Below are 13,070 nucleotides of genomic sequence, written 5' to 3' on the forward strand. Positions count from 1 at the left end.
GGTTTGGCTATGTAGCATAGTGCAGAGGGCTTGTCTAACATCCGAGGACCCAGCTTCCATCCTCAGCACTGAAGAAGCACATCCCAGGGGAGGAAAGGTGTTTGGGAACCAAAGTGTACTGGCTTATGAGTTGTTTTACCGGGACAACCAATGCAGACACTCATTAAAAAAAATCCAGTCTCCCTTCTCTGAGGGCCTTAAGTGGAACTTCCTCTGTTGGACACTGTGCTTGGTGAGTTTTTCTTACTGAAAGGCACAATTGCAGAGACTGTGGCTCCAAAGCACTTGAGGTTCATTCTCAGAGCGAGCCCCCGTGCCAAGTATGGACTGAGCGACGGCTTGTCACTGTAGGCGATCGTAGTGAATGTGGGCTCGGCAGCGACAGCTCCGGAGGCCGGGGATTACAGTATTATACTGGCCCTGCTTCCAGCTCAGGTTTTCTGCAAACATGAAATTGCTCTAAAAATAAAGACCAGGGGGAAAAAGACAGAGCTTGCCTGCTGTGAGGGCACCTGCCTATAATCCCAGCACCTGAGAGGTGGAGGAGGCAGGAGCATCAGAAGTTCAAGGCCAACCTTGCCTACATAGTAAGCTTGAAGCCAGGCTGGCCTACAGAAGCCTCTCTCTCAAAATATAAATAGTAAATAAAATAAAAAGGAAGAAAGAAAAGAAAGAAAGGAAACAGGATACAGCTCGGCCCAGTCTAGATACGTGCTCACAATAGCAAAGGTCTAGATTCAGTTCTCAGCACCACTAACCCCCAAAAAGACATCCAGCAGTGGCTGATTTCTTGAGGATGAAAATAGAGAATGTTTCCTCTCCTCTAAACAATAAATTCTAAAAATAAAAGAAACGAAACAAAACAAAAAAAAAAAAAACACAACCAAATCAGACACCTACCCACATGTTTAGCATTAAAAACTGTTGATTTGAATTCCTTTAAGACCACTGTCAAAAAAAAAAAAAGAAAGAAAGAAAGAAAAAGACCACTGTCTCCATTTATCTTTTCCAAACTACGTGGAAATGAATGAAAAACCCACAAATTCACTTAAAACATTATCAAGTAAAACTTCTGTGGTGATTATGTGTTCTCCAATATATTGTGCATACAAATAATACTAATAAACTTATCTGAGGTCAGAGAACAGAACAGCCACTAGATATAGAGGTCAGAAAATTGTGGCACACAAGGCTCTTTGCTTTTACACATGGAATTCAGTCTTCATGGTGGCCTCTTGGAGGTCCCCGAGATCTGAGCATAACACTATTGATTGTAAGAGAAGCTGGAAAGTCTTGCACATGTGTTGCACAAGCATGTGTGACTGTCCCTCATGACAGATTCCATCTTGATTTGGTCAAGTGTCCTGTGGGGTTGGTACAGCCATGGACCAGCAGATGCCGCACTGGTCCTCATACAACTCACCTCATACAACTTACCGAGGGCACCTGTTGCTTAGGAGATACTTCAATCTTGTCTGATCTTTGCTCCCTGCCAATGGCAACTTCTGGATCCCTCTCTGGAGGGAAAGCTACCTCCGACCTCAGATAAAATCTTTTTACTTCTGTTCTGGGCCTGGGGTGGATCTTCTGGTAGGGGGAAGGGAGGTTAAGACCGGGGTTGAGTTCAGTTGTGAAGGTCCTTTATTAACTTCCTGCATGTGAACCCACTGAAAGAGACAATGGAGATTCACTGGCGAGGTGTGCACTGCCTCCAGGTCACTACCCAACACTCGAACAGGGCCTGCTCCCGCGCATGGGTACAGAGGTCCTGTGTCAAATGAGGACCTCCAAAGATTAGGCTTAACTTTTACATAATTTTACCCCTAAAAAACTTCCCATACCTCAACAGCAACGTTACCTATATTAATGTTTGTTGATGAATGAAAAATATTCAGTACTTATCAAATTTCATCACTTGCATACACATTTCAAGTAGATATCATGAAAAGGAGGCTAAGTAGTGTTGAGACTGAGGTAGAATCAAGGTTATTGGATCTAAAGCAATTGGAGGTCTTATTTGTATCATATTTCTTGTTACAGAAGACAGAATAAAATTTAAAAATCAAATCAGGAGTGACTGAGATATTGTATTTTGGGTCACGAGAGGCAAGTCAGCGCTTGATGGGGTGGTCCAGGGTGTGTTTGCCTTCCTTACTGGAATAGCTAACTTGCTCCCATCTCCTGCAACTTACGGCCCAGAATCCCAAGTTAGTTACAGAATTCAATGTAGATCCCAACATACAGGTTTCTTGCTATTTTGGGGTTTTGCTTCCTTGGGCCTTTAGAATTTCCCTGTAACTTAGTTCAATATGCAAATTCTACACTCAGTGTTCCTTGGTAACATTACTCGACAAACACCTGAAAATTTGTCCCTGATACTTTTCAGACAAGGTTGGGTAGAGAGATTTCTACTGAAAGGGCCAGGAGCTGGTGAGGAAATGTCCGTGTAAGTCCAACACCCTGACACCACCCTCCTCAGAGGAGTCAGCTGCCAGCTCAGTGAAGGTCCACTGAGTGGCCATGGTCCTTATATGTAGAGGACGTTTATTTATGCTCCTCTTTAAGATGGCACCAGACATGGATAAAATTATTGATGCTATTTACAATAAAAATACATCTGGTTCCGGTGAGCCCAAATTTTGTTACCTCCTGTGGTAATAAAATCTATGGTGTAATTAAATTAATAAAACTTTACTTCCCGTAAAAATACAACATTACGCAGATACAGTGACTCCTTATTGCATATTATTTACTGTTCGTTGTCTTGACTGAGAGCACCTAAGCCACCTGTGGAAATCACTTGTGGTGCTGCTGTGAGGACCAGCCTTCAGCAGCTCAGCGACTGAGCCATGGTGTTGGTGGACTAATCATTCAACTTGACTTTTCTATCTGAGGGAGTGAAACTTAATTCTCTGGGGCTGGCGAAAAGGGAAAACACACACACACACACACACACACACACACACACACACACACACACACCTTTAGGATCTCTCTATCTTCACTTTTTTATTACCTCTATCAAGATGTATCTCTTCTGTCTTTATTGATGTCTTCCTTCTAACTAACTTCATTTTTTTCCCTTACAGCTCATATACCCCAGCAAAATCTTTAAAGCAATATAAAAAAATCACAATGTGGTTACAATCTACTTTTTCAAGTAAATGATTACAATGAATACAAGTTAAAAACCAGAATATTTTCCATATCCCTTATATGATTAAACATTTTATGTATTACAGGTGAAAAACAAGTTGTCCCAAGAACCCACATACATTCATACTCAAGCAACTTGTTATAGATTAACAGAGTGTGAGCAAGCAAGGTGTTTTTCTCAGCCAGTTCTTTTGCTGGCAGGCTGCATTTCACAGTTACAAAGAAAGGATCAATCACTTTATTATTTATCTCAAGAAGTAATCTTATAAAAATCTTAAAAGAATCACAGATGTAAGCTCTTATACATGAAAAACAATCAGTCAACTCTACTTTAGATCCATTCACCAACAGTCTCTTTCATTAAAGCATATCAAGGAGCTGAGGGCAGAAATGAGTACAAGGAATTAATCATCTCCTTTCCTCACCAATCCATCCTAGCAAGAAAAGCACATCAGCCAGCAGTAGCCAGGCTACCATTGTTCCCACTCCCTGACCTCAGTGAGTCCCTCACTCAGCTATTGAAAGTATGCCTTTAAATTGTTTTCCAAGATTTTTTTTTTTGAGACAGGGTTTCTCTGTGTAACAGTCCTAGCTGTCCTGAAACTCACTTTGTAGACCAGGCTGTCCTCAAACTCATAGAGAACCACCTGCCTCTGCCTCCCAAGTGCTGGGTATAAGGCATGTGCCACCACCCCCACCCGGCTATTTTCCAAGGTTTTTTACCTCAAAACCATTAACAAAAAAACACCTTAACCTAACTTTAAGTCATTATTTAAAGCTTTGTTTCAGCTATGATGCACACTGAAACCTGTGAACACATCTCCCAACATTAAGATTAAAAGAAAAGAACTTGGACTAGATGGGCTTCTGGGACTCGATTGCTTCTCTCTCTCTCTCTCTCTCTCTCTCTCTCTCTCTCTCTCTCTCTCTCTCTCTCTCTCTCTGTTTTTTGAGACAGGGTTTCTCTGTGCTGTTTTAGTGCCTGTCCTGGATCTCACTCTGTAGACCAGGCTGGCCTCAAACTCACAGAGATCCGCCTGGCTCTGTGTTGGGATTAAAGGCATATGCCACCACTGCCCAGCCTCAATTGTTTCTCTTAATCATTAACCTAAGCCACAATCTATATGGCTCCTCAAGAGAAACTAGTTGTGTGACATTTCCCTGTTCTTATCTTCTATCCTCTATAGCCCCTGCTTTAACAGGAGCAGGGGCAACACTATATCTTACCTTTACCTGTATTAATTATCCCACTAAACTAACCTCTATCATAATCCCTTACTACAATTGTTAAAAACCCTTAATCATTAAAATTCTATTTAAACTAACACTATTATTGTATAAAATCATTACTTCAGTTAAACAGTACAGCTTAAGAGGAAATCATCTTCATAATAACCCACAGGTAAAAATGCCCAGTAGAATAGGCTATTTCCATGAGATAAACACACTACATTAAAGGCAGTGGCAATCTCCCCACACTCATTCACACCAGGCCAGATACCAGAGAAAAATGGCAGAGGCAAACATGTGAAGGCACAGCAGCAGCAAGAGACGTTCTGGAGCGGAAGCCCTCGGGGCCTTGCCTATTCGAGATTCACCCATCAGTGCTTTGCTTCCTGGTGGACCAACCTCCCAAACTTCAAATGCCGCCTGCTGCTCCTCTGATATGGCCACCAGCATGCTTGTTTCTCTTCCCATCAGTTTGTTCCTTGTATATGGAGGGCATGCAGACACATTTTTGTCTATCAACATTGACCCTGCTTTTTGTTCTTACTGTGGTATAAGTTTTTCTGGCCCTGTGGTGTGGTTCACATTGACATTTAGTTACATAGCCTCTGTGAGGTTTACAATGTAGAGAACAATATCAAATACCGGCCAGACTCCATTATTTTTAAACTATTTCTTAAGCTTGCAGAATAGACAAATCTATAATTTGTACCTATTCAAAACATTGTTCTTATGTGTTAAATTTTTGTGTGCATGCATACATGTATATACATGAATATATAATGTCATTGAATCTATATTTATATTCTCTCTCATTTCAGTTACAGCCCATTGTTGTATAAGATCACAATACTTTTCTCATTCTTAGGCTATCTCATACATACCTTATCCCCTGATAGTGTCTTTCTTCCTGATATTTCCTGAGTCTTCACACAATGACTTCTTTGCTAAGAATAAAACTCGTGAAAAGTAAAATAGTAATAATTTGGATATTGTTTGTGTTTCATTAAATGTGTATTTATTTGTTTAAAAGAAACTGAAAAGAGTTTACATTTATATTGAAAACAACATCTTTTAAGAACCTTCAAATAATCCCATAGCCACGTTTGCATGTATCTGCACATAACATATTCCTACTTTTGTAACATTGGTAGACTCATACTGACTTTCTACCAAGTGTCACCCCCTCTGGTGTCCAATCTCTCAGGAGCAGCACTGTGTCCACATGATGTGTTCTTTGCTTCTTTGCTCTCCTTGGTCAGATCAGTAGGTCACAACAGGTGGTCAACAGGAGTGCTTGCCGTCAATGGCCTTCCTTCATCCAGCTGGCCCGAGTCCACAGTCTGTTGTGTGCAAAGGCATCCCTGTACTTTTTTTCTTACTACTGTTGTGTCTAATTTTTGTACGTTTTAGTGTGGGTGCCATGGGCCCTGGCCCCCGACTGTGAGTGGCTGCCGCCTTGCTTGCTGACCTTGACCAGATGTCCTCCCTATTCAGATTCCCTGCCGGTCTCCTTCTCACCTAAGGATCACCAGAGAGCTTACTGGAGGTTCTTTGTTCCTACATCCTGTGTTTGGTGTAAACAACTTAGATGCAAGAATGTAGAACATTGGGTCTAGAATGTAGACCATTGGTAGCGAACTTATGCCCTCCAGGGATCCTCCATTTGTGTTGTAAGCCTGTATTTAAGGTTTCTTCCCTCTTTCAATAAATGGCATTTGGCATTCAGCCATGGCAAATGACTGGCTGTCTCTTGTCTCTATTTTTAATCCGCAGCCCTTCGCTCAGACATGGTGAACAGGTATCGGTAATGCGGGCGTTACCGCTACATTTTAGGTTGGTATAATATCGTGTTTATGATATACACTTGATGTTTTAATTCACATGTACATTGCAGTGATCAACTCAGGGTGGTTAGCCATTCACTGCCTTCAATTTTACCATTTCTTTTTTGTGAACACACTCAAATTGATCTCTTCTGCTTCTGAAATATATAGTTTTGAGTATAGATAGTTTTTCACTCATAGAAAAGCAAAACGTATTCTTCCCCACAAATAACCTTCGACCCTTCCACTATTCAGTGACTCTAATCTGCCCTTATTTCCTGAATAAGGGCAATGGCCATGGAAACAGGCAGGAATTTTGGGAAAACAGAATGAGGAATGTTGTGGGAGCACCAGAGCCTCACTCATTTTCCTTTAGAAGCTAGTTTGCTCTGGGAGCCCTGTCAACATTGTGTGTCAAACCTCTTTGAACTGGGTTCCTGTCACAGGCAAGGAGGAGCTTCACTAATGGGGAGGAACCTCACTAACAGGGAGAAGCCTCACTAAAGGGGAGGAGCCTCACTAATGGGGAGGAGCCTCACTAACACGGAGAAGCCTCAATAATGAGAAGCCTCACTAAAGGGGAGGGGCCTCACTAAATGGGAGGAGCCTCACTAATAGGGAGGAGCCTCACTAATGGACCCAGGACCGTGTACTGTATTTAATGATTTATGTCTCAACAAAAGCTTCAAGAAGTAGGTTTACCTTACATCATGTATTAGCTAGGGTTTCTATTGCTGTGATCAAACCACGACCAAAAGCAACTTGTGGAGAAAAGTTAACTTACACATTCCAGTCACAGTCCACTGTGGGAATTCAGGGCAGAAATTCAAGGCAGCAACCCAGAGGTAGGAACTGAAGCAGAAGCCATGGAGGAACACTGCTTACTCCTCATGGCTTACTATTTGTTTTAACACCCCTGGACCATCTGCCTAGGGTTAGCCCCACCCACAATGGGCCAGGACCTCCCACATCGATCATTAACTAAGAAAATGCCTCACAGATCTGCCTACAGGTTAATCTTGTAGAGGCATTTTCTTTTTTCTTTCTTTCATTTTTCTTTATTAAGAAATTTTCTACTCACTCCACATACTATCCACAGATCCCTCCTCCTCCATCCTCCCACCCCCAGCCCTATTTTCCAAGCCACCCCGCATCCCCACATCCCCCAAATCGAGGTCTCCCATGGGGAGTCAGCAGAGCCCAGCACACTGAGCCTAGGCAGGTCCAAGCCCCTTCCCTCTGCACCAAGGTTGTGCAATGTGTCACACCACAGGCAACGGGTTCCAGAAGCCTGCCTGCCCTTAGACCAGGGACAGATCATGATCCCCCTGCATGGAGGCATTTTCTAATTGAAGTTCCCTACTCTTAGAGACTCTTAGTTTGTGTCAAATTGGCAAAAAAAAAAAAAAAAAAAAAAAAAAAACCTAGTCAGCACATATTATGTGTCAAAACTTGCCAGAGATCTGCTCTGGCAGGGTTCAGGTCTCACAGAGGAGATGTGGAGTCAAGAGAAGGGAGGGTGATGGTGGGATCTGAGGACGGAAAGGTATGGTTGCCCACGTGTTTATTGCAAAAAAGAATGCACATTTTATACTCTATAGTTGTACATAGGATTAAACGTGACTTTAAAAGGGACATGTGAGCTGAGTGTGGCTCCTGATCAGGGATTTAGGAAGCTAGCACTGACCTTGACAAGTTAACAGGCACCAGTCACATGTTAATGAAAGGGCCACAAGTTCCCATTGCCAGAGATAAGTATTTGTCTCTTCTAGCAGGCAGGAAATTTCTTCAAGCCCTTGAGGGAATTCAGACTTTGTCCAAATGCCTGACCTTGGGAAAAGGACTTTGGGGTTGGGGGGACTGGGGGGGGGGGGGGTACAGGGGCAGCAGATACTCCATTATAGAATATTGCAGTTTTTTATATGGCTTCATTTATCCAAATAGCTAAAACCTAAAGTAGGCAAAGATGAACCTAGACAAATATTACTGTGAACCTGAGTAGACCTTAGGAATTTGTAAATCTTGATTATCAAATACACCTTATTTATCAAGCCTATGTTACTTATCATTTCCTAGCAGCTTGGTGTTAACCTGTATGGGAGTAGGTAGAGTTATCATTCTACAGTGGTGGGGAATTTTCCAAAAAATTATTTGTTTAAACAGGCTGCTGTTTTATACATTTTTGTCCTTCAAAGCCCGCACAGAATTTCCCAAAGGGAAAGGTATAAGGAAACTCTCATAAAACACGGTGAGAATCACTAAAAATTAAAGTAAAAGGTGCTGGAGAATTGTGATCTGCAAAGTCGAAATGCTGGAACTTTGTCAAGCAGCAATGGTCATCATGCGGTCCACAGTGAAAAAATTAGCAACTTCCCACATATATGCTGTTTATAATTCAAAAGAAGTCACATACTAACCGTTTCAAGAGACTATGGAAAGTGACCATTCTGACCTTTTAAGTCATATGTAAACTGTGGGGAGGGCCCAAAACAGCTTGACCACACACCTGCCATGACAGGCCTAGGGGTGCAGACACAGTTGCCATGACAGGCTTACTGGCAGGCAACACCCAGATCCAGGAAAAGCCATAAGCTGACACCACCCAGGGATCCACCCAGAGATGGGCCAGCATCTAAGGGGAAGTACCTTATATCCAACGGATGCCTCTGAGCCTAGCACACATCTATTTCCCCTTTTTACCAATATATCCCTAGATAAATGTTAGCCAATCAAGGTCCTGAACCCTGGAAATGCTCTCACCTCAACCTCTGCTATGACAGAAACCCCACCCTACCTGGGCTTGGGGCTCTCTGCTCTCACCACTGCATCTGACAGATGGAGAGTCAATATGCGATTCAGTCTCCATGGTGGTCTTTTGGGGGTCCCTGCAATCTGGGTATAACACAAGCCATGGCATATTCCATTCCCAGCATTCAAGAAAGGTTGTTCTGGGCTGGAGAGATGGCTCAGAGGTTAAGAACCATGGCTGCTCTTCCAGAGGTCCTGAGTTCAATTCCCAGCAACCACATGGTGGCTCACAACCATCTGTAATGTGATCTGGTGCCCTCTTCTGGCATGCAGATAGAATGCTGTATACATAATAAAGAAATAAATCTTAAAAAAAAGGGGGGGGCTGTTCTGACCAATTAATAAGGTAGCTACCTGGTTTAGGCCAATATAAACCAACAACCCAACTCAGATGTACTGACTTAAATCTGGTACCCCATTTCTACACATGAATATATTCTTTTTTGGGGGGGGGGCGGTTCACGACAGGGTTTCTCTATGTAGCTTTGTACCTTTCCTGGAACTCACTCTGTAGACCAGGCTGGCCTCAAACTCACAGAGCTCTGCCTGCCTCTGCCTCCCGAGTGCTGGGATTAAAGGCATGTTTGATCAAAGACAAGCACATGGAAGAATATACATTAAATTAGTGGGATAATTTTCTCCCAGCCATTTGGTAATGTCCAAGAGGCTAAAGGATTCATTTTTTTCCAGTTTCCTATGTACAACTGAAATATTACAAAACATGAATTTTGCAGCTAAGAAAATGATGCTTTAAAAACATAAATGTGAGGAAATATCTGTGTAACTGAACACAGACGTGCTATCTACAGATAGTAGTGATGCCCGTCTCACAGAATCAGGTGGTCTTTGTTGTGTCCAGATCGTGACCCCCAGAGAGACCACCAAAGATGAGCATGTCGGAGTGCAAAAGCAAGGTTTAATTCTGGATATCCAAAAGCAATACAAGCCTAGGCAGGGACTTCGTCTAATACATCCAACGCAGTGGAGGCTGGAGGAAGCGCCCACCTGTCTGCAAGCTCAGCTTTTAAAGGGAAAAGTCACAAGGTTACATCATTTAGGGGTGCTAGGATGGATACAATTCTGATTGGCTCGCTTCTAGGGACTTCTAGAAATTACTTCTAAGGGAGTGGTTGCCCACCATCATTTCTCATTGGCTGCCCTCAGGTGGGGGCATTTCTGTGGCCAGTTACCCTGGAAACCAGGGAGAGGACATTCCATAGTCTGGCAGGCATTACCTCGTGACTACCTTGTGACTCTGTACTTTTACACTTCCTGGTTTCTGGAATCTGAACTGACTGGTTTCAGTAACTAATGGCCTATTCCCAAAAGGAGAAATCGTAGGCCTTAGTTTTAGGGTGAAAGCATTTGTCTTATTTCTAAGATCGCTCATTTTGGTCTCACAGTCTTGGCTGATAGAATAGATGTCAAGTCAGATCTCAATCACACTTGGAGTGTGTGTCTCTCTTGCTTCCTGGTTATGAGTACAGAAGCACTGAAGGCATGATACTTGGTGTTGTCACACCATCTTAAAATCCTGAGTGGCAGCCCTGAGGACACAGGAGGAGGTTAGAGTGGACAAAAGTGACCCTCTCCTAAAAATATAGAAATGGAACTACAATGTTATCTCACAACTGTGAGAGCCAAGTTACATTTTAAGTTTTAATTTACTATGCCTAAGAGATCCATGAAACAAAATACCTCTGATCTGCAGGCCCCTTTGTTGCTGGAGGGCTTCTCTCCAGGTTCCCCAAGCCCCACAGTCCCACAATCCACATATAAAATATTCACTCAGACGCTTATATCACTTATAAACTGTATGGCCATGGCAGGCTTCTTGCTAACTGTTCTTTTATCTTAAATTAACCATTTTTATAAATCTTACTTGCACGTGGCTGTGCTTACCAGAGTCTCTACATGCTGCTTGTCCTGGCGGTGGCTGCAGTGTCTCTCCTCTTCTTCTGTTTCCCAATTCTCTCTTCTTTGTCCACCTATCTTCCTGCCTGGTCACTGCCATCAGTGTTTTATTTATATAGAGTGGTATCCACAGCACCCCTTGCCCAAGGACAAATAGTTCCAGAAATACCGGAAGCTGTTGTTTATGGGAGATAACAAGTCGCATGTTTTCACTCCCTAAACAAGTTTGTTTGGCCCATCTGCACCACTAAAGCAGTAACTGTTTAAAAACAATATGGAATAATAAAAATAATAAAAATTTTGGCTTCCACGCTCACATTTGAATACTTAACATATATTTTTTACATTTTGTATAGGAAAGAATTTGGAACATTGAAGGGTTGCATCAGACCCTATATCCCACTCAACTCTGTCCTTGCAAATGAATATCAGTCCACAGTATGGTCGGAACCAGAATGAGTACCTTAGCCCAAAGTCATAGCTCTTAGATTATACAAGCCTTCCCCGAATCCTGGAATCCTCCACTGCCTAAATCTCAGTTCCATATTCATTTCTTTGACCTGTTTAGGAAGAAGTCACAGTCCTCATTTCCTCATTCCTTCAAAACATACTTCCCCCTCACGCCTACCTTCTTCTTCCCTCACTGAGGGAGAGACAGAGGCCAGGGAGGAAGGCCTGGGGAAGGAAGAGGAGCATGCAAGAGGCGAAAATTCAACCACAGATTCTCCTAAACAATGCCTCAGCATTTCTTCTCATGCTCAGTCTTGCGGACTCCAACAGGACTTGCTTCAGCCTTGCTGACACACTTGCAGCTTTCTCCTACCTCCCAGGGCTCTCTTCCCTGCCCCCTGACTTCATTATGAAACAATGCCAGGAACCATGTGGTGTGCATTCTCTGAAATTCACACATCTAGCTGTTGTGGCATTCTTGTGCCTGACAGACAAAGAGGTTGAGTAAAAGTTCCAGTCAGAAGCATTTCCTTTGAGCAGCCCACAGCTGCATAAAAGTTGACCGTAAAAAAGCAACATTTGTTACTGAAAAAAGTATGTTTGGGGCCAGGGTAGTTTTGATACTTTAGATAGCAGGTTATCTATTCTTTAAATTTGTGTGTGTTTTTCTTCCAGAATTTTCCCTTTATACTCAAAAGATATTCAAATTTTATGTGTAGATATTCATTATTTATTTCCCAAAGTAAAAGGTTTCTTTCCAATTCACATATTTAAAGTATTTTTCTACACTAAGAAAACTTGTAGTATTTTAGTACATATTTGGCTTCTTATTTTATCCCATTTATTACATACTTAATAATTACATACTTACAGCTTCTTTCTTAGGCTGTATCGTTAATCTGTGCCTCCACAGACCTTCCCGTCCTCTTCCATGGGTAACTGAAGTGCTCAGGCTTACCCCTCTTCATGGGCTAGTTTCCTCGGCTGTCAATTATCTTTTGGGTTTTCTGTAGTGAACATTTATTTTGCTTTTGCTACAGTGGTTCTAATGTTCAAAGTTTTCTACCTTCATAAAGCTCACGTCCCAACTCTTGCTAGTGTGTCACCAACTTTCCATAATTGTTTATACTTCATTAAAGGCTAGGAATCTGGAAACCAATTTAGGACGACAAAACATCTAAATAAAATGCTCCCCCCCCTTTCCCCATTTTGGGAGTTGCTTCATGCTGACATTCCTTTTCTTATGCATTGATAGCTCACACATATAATCTTATTCTTATTGTTCACTCAGTCAGGGTATGTGTGTGTTTGTGTACATATGCATACATGTGTGCATGTACATTCATGTGCATCTGTGTGTGTGTGTGTGTGTGTGTGTGTGTGTGTGTGTGTGTGCTTACTTCACCATGTTTACAAATGAAGGACATTCTGATTAGCACTACTTCTGAAACTCTAAGTTTCCAGAAAAAAAAAAAAAATGCTTTTGCTGCAGCACAGTTACAGGTAAGTCCCAGCCATGATTTTTTTGCATGTTCAACTTATGGAATATTTGAATATTTATAACTCATTTCTATTCTCTGAAGAAGATATGGTCACATGCAATGTATTCTATACCCCTGATCAGTTATTGATATTATCCTCAGAGAGATTTCAAGGTGATTGCTTTTAAACAAGAGACAATGAAATGGA

The 13,070-nt window shown here is 42.1% G+C and overlaps 1 pseudogene; it reads right to left on the reverse strand.

The window, feature by feature from the left end:
- Positions 1-342: 342 nt before the first annotated feature.
- LOC119087733 overlaps positions 343-13,070 on the reverse strand; it is a 21,449-nt pseudogene continuing 8,721 nt past the window's right edge.

The sequence above is a fragment of the Peromyscus leucopus genome, chromosome 3 (genome assembly GCF_004664715.2).
Source record: "Peromyscus leucopus breed LL Stock chromosome 3, UCI_PerLeu_2.1, whole genome shotgun sequence".
Lineage (NCBI taxonomy): Eukaryota > Metazoa > Chordata > Mammalia > Rodentia > Cricetidae > Peromyscus > Peromyscus leucopus.